Source organism: Pipistrellus kuhlii, unplaced genomic scaffold, assembly GCF_014108245.1.
Source record: "Pipistrellus kuhlii isolate mPipKuh1 unplaced genomic scaffold, mPipKuh1.p scaffold_m20_p_12, whole genome shotgun sequence".
In the NCBI taxonomy this organism is placed as follows: Eukaryota; Metazoa; Chordata; class Mammalia; order Chiroptera; family Vespertilionidae; genus Pipistrellus; species Pipistrellus kuhlii.
In genome coordinates this window covers 1,249,748-1,263,633 of record NW_023425427.1, presented here as the reverse complement: position 1 = coordinate 1,263,633, position 13,886 = coordinate 1,249,748, and the positions used below count along the sequence as shown (strand labels likewise).

At 45.4% G+C, this 13,886-nt stretch overlaps 1 protein-coding gene across 1 annotated transcript in view; it reads right to left on the bottom strand.

Moving 5' to 3' along the window:
- Positions 1-13,886, bottom strand: part of PAPPA (pappalysin 1) — a 215,893-nt gene that overhangs the window by 184,474 nt on the left and 17,533 nt on the right. The gene's annotated exons all lie outside the window — the stretch shown is intronic.

The window sequence follows — 13,886 nt, the reverse complement described above, 5'->3', positions numbered from 1 at the left end:
TCAAATCCGAAAACCTTTGATTTTGCAAAGCTGTTCTATGAGAAAGAGGCTTTCTTAATTAATAGAGTATTTTAAGTATGAAATTATATGGGAGGGAGGTCAGAGGAGAAACAGAGGGAGATAATAATGAATAGGTGTTCGTTTAGTAGGACAGCTCTTCCTATGGTTGCATAACTTGGAGTCATCAGACGTGAGCAGCCAGCCATCCAGTGCGCAGTGGTGGAGAATTGTTGGGAAAGCTGGCCTGCAGAGATGGGGACAAGAACTCCATTGTTTCTATCTCTAACAGGAGTCTGGCCAGACCTGACACTTATCCCAAAGAAAGGCAGCAATGCTCACTGGCTGAACGGAAAGGTTTTCAGAGATCACCACTTTCAACTCCTTCACATGACAGCTCAGAGTCTTGAGACCCAGAGAGTAGAAGGCATGTGTCAGGTTACACGGCGTCATGGACCAATTTCCTGAGACCCAATTCAGCTTGTTCTCCTCTAACACAAAAGTTAATATTTAAACAAATAAGACGAGCAGCCTTTTAACATAAGCAGGTGTTGGGGACCTCTACATAATAGTTAACAACAATAAGTACAACCTACAAAGCCTTAGTAGCAGGTCAAGCATTGTGCTAAGGTCTATGTGTGCATTAATTCCTTTAATATATATAATAGTCCCAAGGGGTACATAGAAGTTAAAGAAGATAGGTAAATTTAAGGCCAACTGGTTGGTAAATAGATCCTGAACCCATCAGACCCTGGGATTCATGGTCCTCAGCACCTGTCTCTCCCTCATCTCTCCCTGGGCATCTGAACCATGCCATCTGCATGGGGATGGCACAAGTTTCAGTCAGGTGTTTGGGAAAGTTTCAAGCTGGGACATCTCTATACTTACTCTAGGAACCCCAAGAAGTAACTTAACAGATTCTCTCTGGATCTAATCATCTTTCCACTCCCCAACCCCCACTCCCCAACCTTTCTGGAATATACCTGTGCCCACGGCACAGACAGCCTGCCAGGTGGGGAAGAGGGCTTTCTAAGTAAGAGTATATTTTAAATGTTGGATGATGCATGATGCCGGGTGGTAGGATACAAGAGGGGATACAAGAATTAATAGAAGATGCTCATTTAGGTCAGGGCCTACTTTTAGCTGGAAAATTGTTGCGGTCACTTTAACTCTGAGTGTGCATCTACCATTAGCACTCATCAAATGAGCTTCCAGAAAAAAAACAATAAAAGAGGGTCCACACAGTCTTTACTCCTTTGTGTGCACTGGGGCCCTAGAATTTGTGTAAAACTCTCCGTTCACTATTGACATGGATAACAGTTCTGGCGCCAGGCATTTAAGTTCATCTCTACTTCTCCTCCCACACTTTGCCTTACTGCCCTTCAGGAAATGGCCAGAATGTCCTCTCAGTCAACCTTTTCTCACAGGCTGAGCAACCTTGGTGAAGACTCAAGAATCTCTTCTGGGTCTCGGTACTCCACCTGGTAAAGAAAGGCCTTGAATGAAGATCCCCTCACATGCTTGGACTGTCTGCTTTCTGTGATTCTGTTTTCCAATGGCTAAAACAGAAACCACCTCTTCCAAGAAGCTCTCCCTGGTAGCCCTATAAGGAATGGCCATTATCTTCTCTGAACTCATTTTACTTTTAGGAAACTGGACACGTGCTTTCTGGTTTTCAAGTCATCTTACCACACCCTCTCCCACACAGTCTGGATGCTTTTTTTGAGAGGGATGGCTCTGTCTGGGTCATCTGTGTTCTGTCAATAGCTCACTCCACGCCTTGCCTACAGCGCGCACTTATTGTTTCATGAATGAGCACATGAATGATTAGTGGGATCAAAAGCACTGGTTTATGTCTCTATGGCTAGAGGACAGAGAGGTTCAGAAGACAGAGTGTGTTCTCAGTAGGGTAGGCAGAGTAGGGCCTCTGGACTCGGGGTCATTCTGATGATAGCAATTACTAGCTGTACATTTGGGCTGAATCCCCCAACCTCTGTGGATCTTACTTCCCTCATCTGTAACTCTCTTTAAGTATATGGTCATACTGAAAAGCGATAGCAGATACACCACACGTGGCACACGGTGGCTCTTCAAATGGCAGTGTTTTTTTTCGGATGCTGGAAGGTCTAGGAATGATGTCAAGGGCGAAAGTAGAAAACGACAAGAAGCAAAACACAGAAAGGTCAGAGAGAGACGGTACCCTGAGGGCATCTTGACCATGTATCAAGAGCAAGTATGACGAAGGTTCAAAAAAGCACCAGTCCTCTTGCAATCTCCTGGCAAGCCTACTCAGAAATCATAAATCCCAGTGGGGCTAACTGCTAGCAGGAGACTGCACCTCCACACTGCCCCTTCCCCCTGAGCCAAAGCTCTGACCCCAGATTTGGAATAAGTTAGCCCAATATGGGAAACAAGGAGAACAATGGTTCCTAGAGCCCCCACTCTTGAGTTCCCCACCTCACCTCTAAACTCACCATCTCCTCCTCCCCTGGCTAACACAAAGCCCCTACACTTGAACAGAAAATTCTTCTAATGAGGAAATGAACATCTGAAACGGGATCCTTTCTCCCCACCACCCGCTTTCTGTCTCTGCAGGTTTTTATTTTGCCAGGGGCTCTCAGTCCCTGGTTTTCCTGTTGCCTTTGGAAGGCAGCTAGCAGGGTTAGCAAGGTAAAATGTTTACACATCTGTAGGGTGCCCTCAGTTCAGAACCTTCCTGGCTTGGGACCATGGCTCAGGGCACCCCTGTTTGCAGTTGAGAGATGAAGGAAATAGTAAGCAAAGGCCAGACTGTGACACTGAGCACATGGAGCCAGGACTAAGAGGTGGCTGAGCCCCAGGAGGCAGAGGAAGGGCAGAGAGAGCATTTTCAATGGAACCAGGAGGAAACACATTAAGGGAAATGAGAACCTTGAGGCGGCAGCTTCAGAAGTTCAGAGGGAAATATTTACCTGGAGTGTGAGTGGTGAATGGAAATCACTGACTCCAATAGGGTTGGGATGGGGGATATAATGGTGATAGCAACTTATTCTGAATGAAAATAACTTCATCAACAGTAGTCACATTTCAGGGGCTGGAAGTGTGTGTGTGGGGGGGGTGCGTGACACTGTGAATCACCAGGGCCCTGGAACCAGATTTGGGCTCAGTTTGCTGGATGAACTTGCCTGGGAGAAGTCACCATCCCCACCCCATGCTGCTGGGCCTTATTTCCTTTCTCTGAAAAAGGAGGGGGTTCATAAGAGATGACATTCCCACCGCAATTTAAGAGCTCCTTTATTCTTTTAGAATGTTTCCTTGTAACCAGAAGTCCTCAAAACTGTGATGCTTTGAATCAGATGCCTCTCGTCACTCCCTATTAATTCTAGCATGCTCAGGTCCCCTCGCCTCTGTGTATCTCCACACAGGGCATGGAACAGTGTTCTCTGGATGACACAGGTGTACCCCTGACAACTTCTCCAGTGGGCTCTCCCCACGATTCTTCAGGAGGATAAAGATGGTGAAAGATGGGGAGAATTGGTCTGACGCTGGCACCACCTGTGTAGTACTGGAGGTTGATCCCAGAGGACACCTGCCCACCCAGCAAGATGGCGGCCTCAGGCGCCCGTGCGCACATCCACATCTGATTAGCACACACTGCTCCAGGCTGTCATCACGTAGAAGCAGACAGTGAAGTTGGGAGAGAGCCCATTCCCCAGCCCAGGAGGTATGTGGGGCCCACTGCCCAGGCAGAGAAGTGGAAGCCCATCCCAGGTACGGGGCTTGCCCTCAGCTCCCAGAGTAATCAGCAGTTCCTGCACCCTCGGTCAGCTGGCCTCTCTAATGTGTCCCTGTAGGTAGGCTTACTGTGCAAAGGGCTTCTTATTCCCACCTAGAAGCTTGATGGCCAATGCCTCGCTTTTTTCTCATCTACCCCCTAAGCCTTACCACAGAGGTGAAGATCTGAGTGAAGGGACAAGGCCAATGGCAGCAGGCTTGGAGGTGTCTCCCCAAAACTCAGCCTGGACAGGACTGGGAAACCTCTCTGGGCTTCGGGGTCACCATCTAAGGTCATACTTTAAAGACAGGGAAGCTCTGTCTGACCACTGTGTTCCACCCCAGGGACTGAGGAATTTTTCATACCACTTCTCAATCACTCACCCAATGTCTCTGTTTCAGCCATGTATGTCTACTTGGTTCATTATGAAATGCCCAGCACCTACAACAGAGCCTGGTGCCTTGTGGATGCTCCACAGAGTTTGTTATTGAAAGTAAAAAATAAAGGAATGGGAGGGAGGGATGCCCTTTATTGCTGGCTTCTTTAAAGAGCAGCGAATCCTTTATTTAGACCTTTCTAAGTACCATGTGCCTACATTAATTCTCTCACTTAATCTTCACAACAAAACTATCAGCATTGCTCCTTTTGTCAGAGAAAACTGAGGCTCAGGGAGGGGAAGAGGCTGGTCCAGGGCAATGCGGCTTGGATTAGAGGCCTACAGGATTCCTAGGCTCAGGTTCTTAATGGCGTCATTGCATGAAGCGCCAAGTGTGGGCTGTCTGAAGGCACGGCCCCTTCAAAAATATTTCTGTAAGTCCCACAGCGCCAATACAAGCAAGTGAACTGAATTGCAAGCCAGGAGGCTGCCATCCGTGTCATTCTTCGGCCTGGGCCTCCAAAACTGATTAAGACTCAAAGGTCCTTTATGACTAGATCTTATGCTATCCTTCTTGGCTCACCCCACTTCATGGGGACCCGAGGTTGTCCTGGACCAGTTGTCTCTCTGGAATAAGGAATGCCTCCTTGGGTTTGTCCCTCAGCATCTAGACTCCCAGCACTAGCCTCCTTTGCCTGTTGGTGTCTGACCCAGGATTCTCCCAACTTACAGGGTTTATACTGAAATGTTCTTCTCATAGTTGCTGTCAAACCCTTGGCTGCCTGTCCATTTGCTATGAGCTCAATTGTGTTCTCCCAAAATTCATAGTTGAAGTTCTAATCTCTATTTCCTCAAAATGTGCCCTTATTTAGAAAGCCTTTACAGAGGTAATCAAGTTAAAATAGGTGCATAGGGTGGACCCTATTTCAACCTGACTGGTGTCCTCAGAAGAAGAGAACACCAGGACACATATGCACACAGAAGGAAAGCCATGTGAAGACACCGGGAAAAGATGGCCACCTATGAGCCAAGGAGAGAGGCTTCAGAAGAAACCATGTCTCCCCCGCACCCCCCCCCCCAACACCTGACCTTGGATGCCTAGCTTCTAGAATAGTGAGAAAATACATTTCTGTAGTTTAAGCCACCCAGTCTGTATCACTCTGTTATGGTAATCCTACAAAAGGAAAGTACCATCACTGTATGAGTTTTTTCAGCTTTCCCACAAAAATTTATCTAAGATATATGTTATCTTCCAGTGCCTGGTGCCTGGATTCCTGCCTGGTTATGATACATTGCCTCAATCTACTCAACTCCTATTGATGCATTAGGAAGATACAAGAACTGCCATGTACAGTCACCATACACAAGAAGTGGTCCTCACAGGGGCCAGGTGCTTCTGTTTTTCAGCTCCAGTGTGCATTTCTGAAGCACCTGCTGTATGTTGAACAGGTGGATAGGTGCTCTGTGCCAAGGTGTCTCATATAACCCTCACAGTAACCTGGTGTAATGGATGCTATTTACAGGTGAGAAAGCTGACAGATAGGTGAGGTCACCTGCCGAAGGTCATACAGCACTAAGCAGTAAGAAAGACTGAAATTCAAGATTCCTGCTTTCAAGTTCAGTTCCCCCACAGACAAGTGGGACCTCAGCTATGCCTCCATCCAGCATTTTTTGCCCTCAAATATATCCCCAGGATGGGTTAAGACAGCACCAAGTTAGCTCGGATAACATTTGACTTTCTCCCATCACTGTCTAGAGAAGACAATTAGCAAAAGATGACAATGTGTAACAAGTTTATATTATTATTGGTTTTCTCTCATTGGGAGAGTAGAGATGGGAGGAAAGAAAACTCAACCGGATTATTTCTACCTGTGACAGTCACAGAAGCCTCTATGTAGCAGTCTCTCTAATAAGCACAGGTGTCTTAGTCCTTTTTGGTGCTCAGAGTGACCCACTGAAGTGGGATTTTCTGACATCCCTTTGACAGAGAAGGAAATGGAGATGTAGAAAAGCTAAGCGACCCCATCCCATCCCCAAGGGTCCCAGCTAGAGAGTGGCGGCACCAGACCGACACCAAGCCAGAGCTCCCCTCCAGATGCTTTTCTCCAATGGGAACAACTCCTAGCCCAAGGTCAAGGTTCTTTGCTCAGCTCCACCACTACTCAGCCATGAGAGTAGCTCCCTTCTCTGGGCTCCCTCATGTCCCCACCTATGAAACAGGAGGGGTACACCAGATGGCTACAGGGGTCTTATTCATCTCAGATTCCCTGTGACTCTGATATCCCAGGTTTGTCAGACATCCCAGCCTTGGTTCCCACTGTGGAGAGATGTAAGGTCACGGAGGAGGGGGAGGAAGGGAAGGAAGGCGGTTTCAGGCCTTCCAATTTAAGGGTGTACACTCTCTGTGGGACCTCTGCTGGGGAAAGACAAGCAGAGGTGAGAGGATGAGGGAATGAAAGGGGGGAATTCAGGTCAACAGTCTGGTTTCTCTCAGGAGGCTAAAAAATTTAAGAGCTAAAGGTTGAAGCTGGCCCCTCTTGTTGTGTTTTGTTTTGTTTTTCCTTCTGTGATTTAATGGCTGGTATCAAAGCTACAGAGCAATGCATGAGAGAGCAATCCCATGGAAAGCTTTTATCTATCCAGAGGACAGTGATTAAAACAGACAGATTTGGGTTAAGTGTACCCATGGCCCCTGCATTTGCTACAGTCGGAAGGGAGGACCATCAAGGGGACCCTGGAGGACTCGGCAGCTCCAAAAAGGCTGGGACATTGCTGAGACAGGCATCTCAGTACTGAGGGTCTGCTCCTCGGCATCCCCACCCTGGCTCAGAGGATTGATTGTGGGCTCAGTGGGAGGAGGAGGCTTACAAGAAATTACACCTGGCTGGAGGCTTATCCCAAACTGATCTGAGCTCTGGACATCGCTGTCTCCTGGTATAAGAAAGGCTACAGCATCAAAAGAGACCCTTTGGAGCAATCCATAAGATCAAGATTAACTCAGCTGTCTCCTATGTGTTGGCCATGCAAGTGAATGTGCGGGGCCAATTCCCCAGTGCAGGACTGTGTGGAGCAGTAGTGTGAGTGTCTGTTCTCTACCTGTTGGGAACCAGTATCTGAAACTCCCCCCAACTCCATGAGTCTGCTTACCTTTTTTACTAGCTATTTGACCTTGGATGAGTTCACTCAACTCCCTGAGCCTCAGTTTTCCCACAAGTACAGCAGGGATTAAAAAGTCTTATCCTGAAAACATGATAGATTGCTTTCAGAGATGAGGGAGAGACATGCTGCATATTTCCTGGTAAACTATTTAAGGCTTTCCAGATGTAAGGTGAGATTGACCAGAGTATGCCCAAGGGTTCCTAAAACCCATAAGCATTATTAATACACAGACCTATATGGTGTGTTTGGGACGGCAAAGTGTTCGAGAGGGCTCAAGGTTCACCTGTGGTTCCCTCTGGCTCTTAACACTCCAGCTTGCCTTTTCTGCTTCTACGCAAGCAGATTGTGTGGACACAAAAAGGTCAGGGTCTTATAAACCAACAAATGTGCATTCAAATGCTGCCTCTACCATTCACTAGCTAAGTGACTTGAAAGTCGGGGCACCTCTCCTCATATTAGTCTTCATCTCTCTCTAAAATTAAGATGATACTGCCAAAACCGGTTTGGCTCAGTGGATAGAGCGTCAGCCTGTGGACTGAAGGGTCCCGGGTTCAATTCCCAGTGAAGGGCATGTACCTTGGTTGCAGGTACATCCCCAGTAGGGGGGTGTGCAAGAGGCAGCTGATAGATGTTTCTCTCTTGTCGATGTTTCTAACTCTATCCCTCTCTCTTCCTCTCTGTAAAAAAAATAAATACAATATATTTAAAAAATAAAATAAAATGAAGATGATACTACCTTCCTCTCATGGTTGTAGAGCAGTGGTTCTCAACCTTCCTAATGCTGTGACCATTTAATACCGTTCCTCATGTTATGGTGACCCTCAACCATAAAATTATTTTCATTGCTACTTCATAACTGTAATTTTGCTGCTGTTATGAATCGTAATGTAAATATTTGTGTTTTCCGATGGTCTTAGGCGACCCTGCTAGCGGCTCTCAGAGAACTGCTACTATAGAGCCTCAGACCATCGGAAAACACAGATATATTCCTTGGAATCCCAGGGCTGTCCCTTGTTAACTACAGAGCCCTGGGCAAAATCCCTCCTTCCACTCCCACCCTCCACCCCGTTTCCTCATCTGGAAATTGATCACAACAGTATGTAATGATGCATAGTGCCATTTTCAGGATTTAGTGAGAGAACGAAAACACCCATGCTCAGAGCAGGGGACAAATGTCAGCTACACTTTTTATTAATATTCATCATAAATGTCTCTTCCTTTTTCTCGGAATTATAACCAATTGTTTTGTTCCCTCTTTTGTGTTATTAAACTTTATCCTTTCGACGTTGTCCTCTGAAATAGAGACATATTCCCTCTCACTTTTTCACGTTGTCAATGAAACTGGTGCATATCAACTTTAGAAAAGGAAGTGGGAGGAGAGGAAGAAAAAGACAAAGATGAAAGGGGAGAGGCAGGATTCATGTCTTGTTGTTGTCATTCCCTCTTACATGTTGCCCTAGCACAAAGCTGACTCCCTGCACTGCGTGGGGTTGACATTGGCACTGCCCTGGAGAAGACAGCCTATGTTGTTCATTCGGATGATTTCAGGACCTATGAGCTCTCCCTGATCACTCATCAAACCTCAGAGAAAAAGATACCGCTTCCCAGCAATTCCTGAGGACCAGTGCATCCTGCTGTCACTTTTCACAGCAGCCTCAAGCCCTTCTCTTTTATGCAATCAGGCATAGTCAGGGCTGGAGGTTGCCTTTGAGGTTATCTAATCATCTCCTTTAACCCCAACCTCCTGCTGGGACCACCTGTGCCACATCTCCACAAGTGTCTGTTCATATTTCCAGAATCAGAGAACACCTAAAGTCTGAAGAAGGCCTTTGTACCTTCAGGCATTTCTCACTAGAGTGAAACCCACATCACCTCCTTCTCTTTTCCACTCAGTGGCCCAGGATCGGTCCTTCAGGAATCCATGGAATTATTCTGTGCCCTTGACCTCAGGACAGCCCTGGAAATGTCTGAGGCTTTTGATGACCCCTACCTCTTCTATTCCCCAAATTAAAAACCCTAAGTCCTGCCTGATGTATCCATTTATTTATTCACAGATTCATTCAACACATGTTCATGGGGCATCTATGTCCTAGCTGGATGTCCCAGGTCCTAGCTGGATGTCCCAGGTATAGACTAGACACAGGCTACGCCTTCTGGCGGGAGACCTGCTATTCCCTAATTCTAGGGCCAGTCCTGTTGATACAATGTACATATAATGGGAGCTGATACTTTTGGGATGGCCTATTATTATCGTACCGACTCCTTACAGTATCCCTAGGATCACTCCTCTGATTTGTTCTAACACCATTCAGAGCCACATGAACCTACTGAGAAAGAAAACTGTGGTGCATCTACACAATGGAATACTACGCTGCTATAAAAAGGAAGAAATTCCTACCATTTGCAACAGCTTGAATGGAGCTGGAGAGCATTATGCTAAGCGAAATATGTCAGTCAGAGAAAGATAAATATCATATGATCTCACTCATTTGTGGAATATAATGAACAACATAAACTGATGAACAAAAACAGATCCAGAGATAGAGAAGCACAGATCAGACCATCAGACCACAGAGGGAAGGCAGGGGAGGGTGGGGGGAAGGGTAGAGATCAACCAAAGGACTTGTATATATAAGCATAACCAATGGACACTGCCACTAAGGGGGAGTCAGAGCACAATCAGGAGGTGGGAGTAGGAGGGGAGGGACACAAATGTAATACCATAATCAAAAAGAAAAAAAGAAACAGAGCAGCCATCTATGGCATGCCATGTATAAGACCAAAGAACTTACTGTGCGTCATCTCTGAATTATTACAACTACTTTAATATGAGTGCTTTTGGTCCCATTTTATAGATGAGAAAACTGAGATTCAGAGTGTTACCCTGACTTGGCAAAGGCCATTTGATTTGTTATAATATTAACTAGGATGAGAACCCAGCTCTCTGACATCAAAGCCAAGTGCTTAGGTTTTCTATGAATAAATATAAGCAAAACTTGTTTAATTAGTTGCATATTTACTTCTTTATATGGCCACTTTTTGTGTCAAGTACTAAGTGACAAGGAGTCAGGAAAGCACAACTTGTTTGAATGCTGGCATGATTGATCCCTATGATCTGAAGCAAGTGGCACCTCTCTCTGATCCCCTTTTCCTTTCTGTGAAAATGAAATAACCTCTAGGGACTTTTTTGAAAAGGTAGGAAAAAGATTTCTGAACTTTGCCTTGATTCATCACTGGTATACTATTGGTTTTAGGAAAATTCCTCTACATCCTGACTTTCATGGGCCTTAGCCACTTTTTCCTTCCCCCATAAATATAATTATATTTTATGACTGCCCTGCTATAAAGATTTATATAATCAGGAAGCTAGATTCATTATTACTTACATAGTATTATTATATTAACTTTTTCTTCTGATTTTAAAAGAGATCAAGCCATTTTATGGGCCCCTAAAAGTACTGTGGACTTTTGGCTCTGGGCCAACTTTGCCTAATGGATGTGTCAACTTTGGGTCCGTCTTTGGACCTCAGACCCTCATCTACACAACAGCATCTGGAGGGAACACAGAGCGCTTGTAGTGGACAAAGGTGCTCAGAGGGGAGGGGAAGATTCCCACGTGGGCAAGCCAAATGATGTCAATTTCATAACTGATGCAGGACCATAGCAAGTTATGTAAAAGCACATCCTAGACAGTGTGGGCTGAGCTCTGGAAACAAAAGCTCCTCTCGGGTGAGCCTGCCATCACCATATCATAGCCCACACAGCCAGGGTGAGCCTTTCAGGGAGAGAGATGAGAAAGGGTGATAAAGAAGAGACACGGCCAGGCAGGCAGATCCTGGCCTCACAGGGCTGGTGGCTTGAGCAACCACCCTCCAGTGCAGGGAGAGAAAGGATGGCTGATGGCGCCAAGCATTCACTGCACTGTGCTAAACCCTTTGCATTGGATTAGCTCAGGCAACCTTCACCAATAATCCAAGCAGTAAGTATTACTATTATCTCTATTTTACAGAGGAAACTGAAGTTCAGATAAGCTCTAGTAGTGGGCCCAAGCCTGAGGAACTCTTGGCAAGTGACAGAGGTGGATTCTGTCAATCAAACTCGAGAATTCGTGTCCTTAACTTCCCACATTAGGCTGCCCAGCCAGAGAATCAGACCACGTGAGGCCGAGTGATAGATTGTAATTATTAATAAACAAAGCATGATAGAGTAAGTTCTAGCATAGGTACAAACAGACAGAGCTACTTGATTGGAACAGGGAGGTTCTGGGAAGTTTTCCTGAATGAGCAACTCAGTAATCAAGCCTTACAAGAGAAACAGGAATTTGGTGGTGGTGGACGGAAGTGGAGGGATGGACAAAGACCTAGCAGAAGGTGAAGCATATGCCAAGGCCAAGAGTTGTGATGTGATCTCTGCTTTCCATGGAACTGAGGGGACACAGAGCAATAGAGGGAAATGAAATAATAGCAAGGGCTGTCTGAGGCTAGGTTGCAAAGGGCTGTGAACAGCAAGCTAAGTATCTGAAGTCTATTCCATAGTCAATAGGGACTCAATGGTGGTTTTTCAGGAGGAGATTCCATGGTGGAGATCACTGTCAAGGGATTCCATCACCTTCTAATCCAGTGGTTCTCAACCTTTCTAATGCCTCGACCCTTTAATACAGTTCCTCGTGTTGTGGTGACCCCCAACCATAAAATTATTTTTGTTGCTACTTCATTCTGTAATTTTGCTGTTATGAATCATAATGTAAATATCTGTGTTTTCTGATGGTCTTAGGTGACGCTGCTAGCAGGGTCATGATCCACAGGTTGAGAATCGCTGCTGTAGAGCCCAAGACCATGGGAAAACACAGATATTTATGATTCATAACAGTAGCAAAATTACAGTTATGAAGTAGCAACAAAATAATTTTATGGTTGGGGGTCACCACAACATGAGGGACTGTATTAAAGGGTCGCGGCATTAGAAAAGTTGAGAACCACTGTTCTAATCTATAGGGTCACACAGCTGAAAGAACTAGGACTCATGTCTTAGGACTCCCTGTCCAGTGCTCAGTGGCCATCTGCAGTCATTAAGACATAACTAAAAGTGTGGAATGTAAGCAAAATTTTGAAAAGAGAGGGCTGACAGGCTACTCAGATATTTTCTATTGTTTTGCTATCTGCTAGAAAATTGTGAATTGTGACTCAAATCAAAAGAGCTCTTTAAAGGCTTCAGATGAAAAATGGTATTTAGATGCTTACTAGGACTTCAGGATTTTAATATTATTCCACAGATGGAGGATGACCTAGCTCGCCCAGCTCTCTAGTTGACCTTGATCAAATATCACCTACCTTCTGGGGCTTGGTTTCCCTCTACTTAACTGGGAGAGGGTGGAGAGTGGAACTCTTACGTTCCTTACCAGCTTGGACAGTCTATCACATAAACTCTTGAGTTGCAGGGATTGGACCTTCTTTAACCTCATACTCTGAGTGCCCAGCTTGGGACCTGATATAAGGTAGACCCCAATAAACAACTGCTGAATACATTAAATGAGTTGAACTGTTGACTCAGGATTCCTATGGAAGCATTAGGGGATTTTAAATGTAAAGTTGATAATCAGGGACCATTAAAAAAAAAGTCATAAGAGCAAGCAGATCAGTAACCTAGACAGACTAGTGTTTCTTCTCTGGCTATAAAAGATGTTGAGGAACTGGGAGATTGGAAGGGGGAAATCAATTGTGAAAAAGCACGGAGGTGGGAGTATATGTTTCAGGAACACCAGATAATTCTACTTAACCAGAAGAATCCATGTAAGTCAATGGTGCTCAACCAGGGCACAGTTGGTGATGTTTCTGCAGAACACTTTTGATCAACACCATGGAAGAGGGGCTGCTACTGCATTTAGTGGGTGGAGGCCAGGGGTGCAGGCAGCTAAACATCCTCTAGTGCACAGGGCAAACTCCCAGGACAAAAATTACCTGCTCCCAAACATCAACAGTGCTGACACTGAGGAACCTGATGTAAGAAATCAGGAAAGCTATGGTAGGAAACAATGTATAAGGAGGAAGTTGTATGTGAGGGTAAGGCATTCTGAGCTGATCTGGAGAGTTTTATGGAGCAATGGTTACAATGTGGTCTCTGGGACTGATTTTACCTCTTACTTGCTGTGTAACCTTGGGCAAATCATTGAACTTTCCTGGACCCTGATTCTGTCATCTGGAAAACTGGGGCTATAACAGAACCTATTTCAGCAGGTCACTGTGAGGATTAAAAAATCAATGCATGCAATGTACTCAGAACAGTGCCTGGCACATATTACATGCCAAATGTGTTGACTATTATCATTATCATGTGTAGGTAATAGGGAGCTATAGTAGACTCAAGTTCAAGATGGTGGTGAAAGAATTTCTCCAGTTGCTGATAATCCTAGAAAAATAATCTAGAGCTGCATGGTCACCACCATGTGACTATTACATGCACCTAATTAATAATCCTTCTTCAATCAGCTTCTGCTTCAAATGACACTACTGGCTGGGTGTGTTTGGGTCTGTCTTGCTGTTTGTAAGCAAGTCCCTGCCTGGGCTCTGTTTTCTAGAGATCCATGAGGCCCAGGCCAGCATC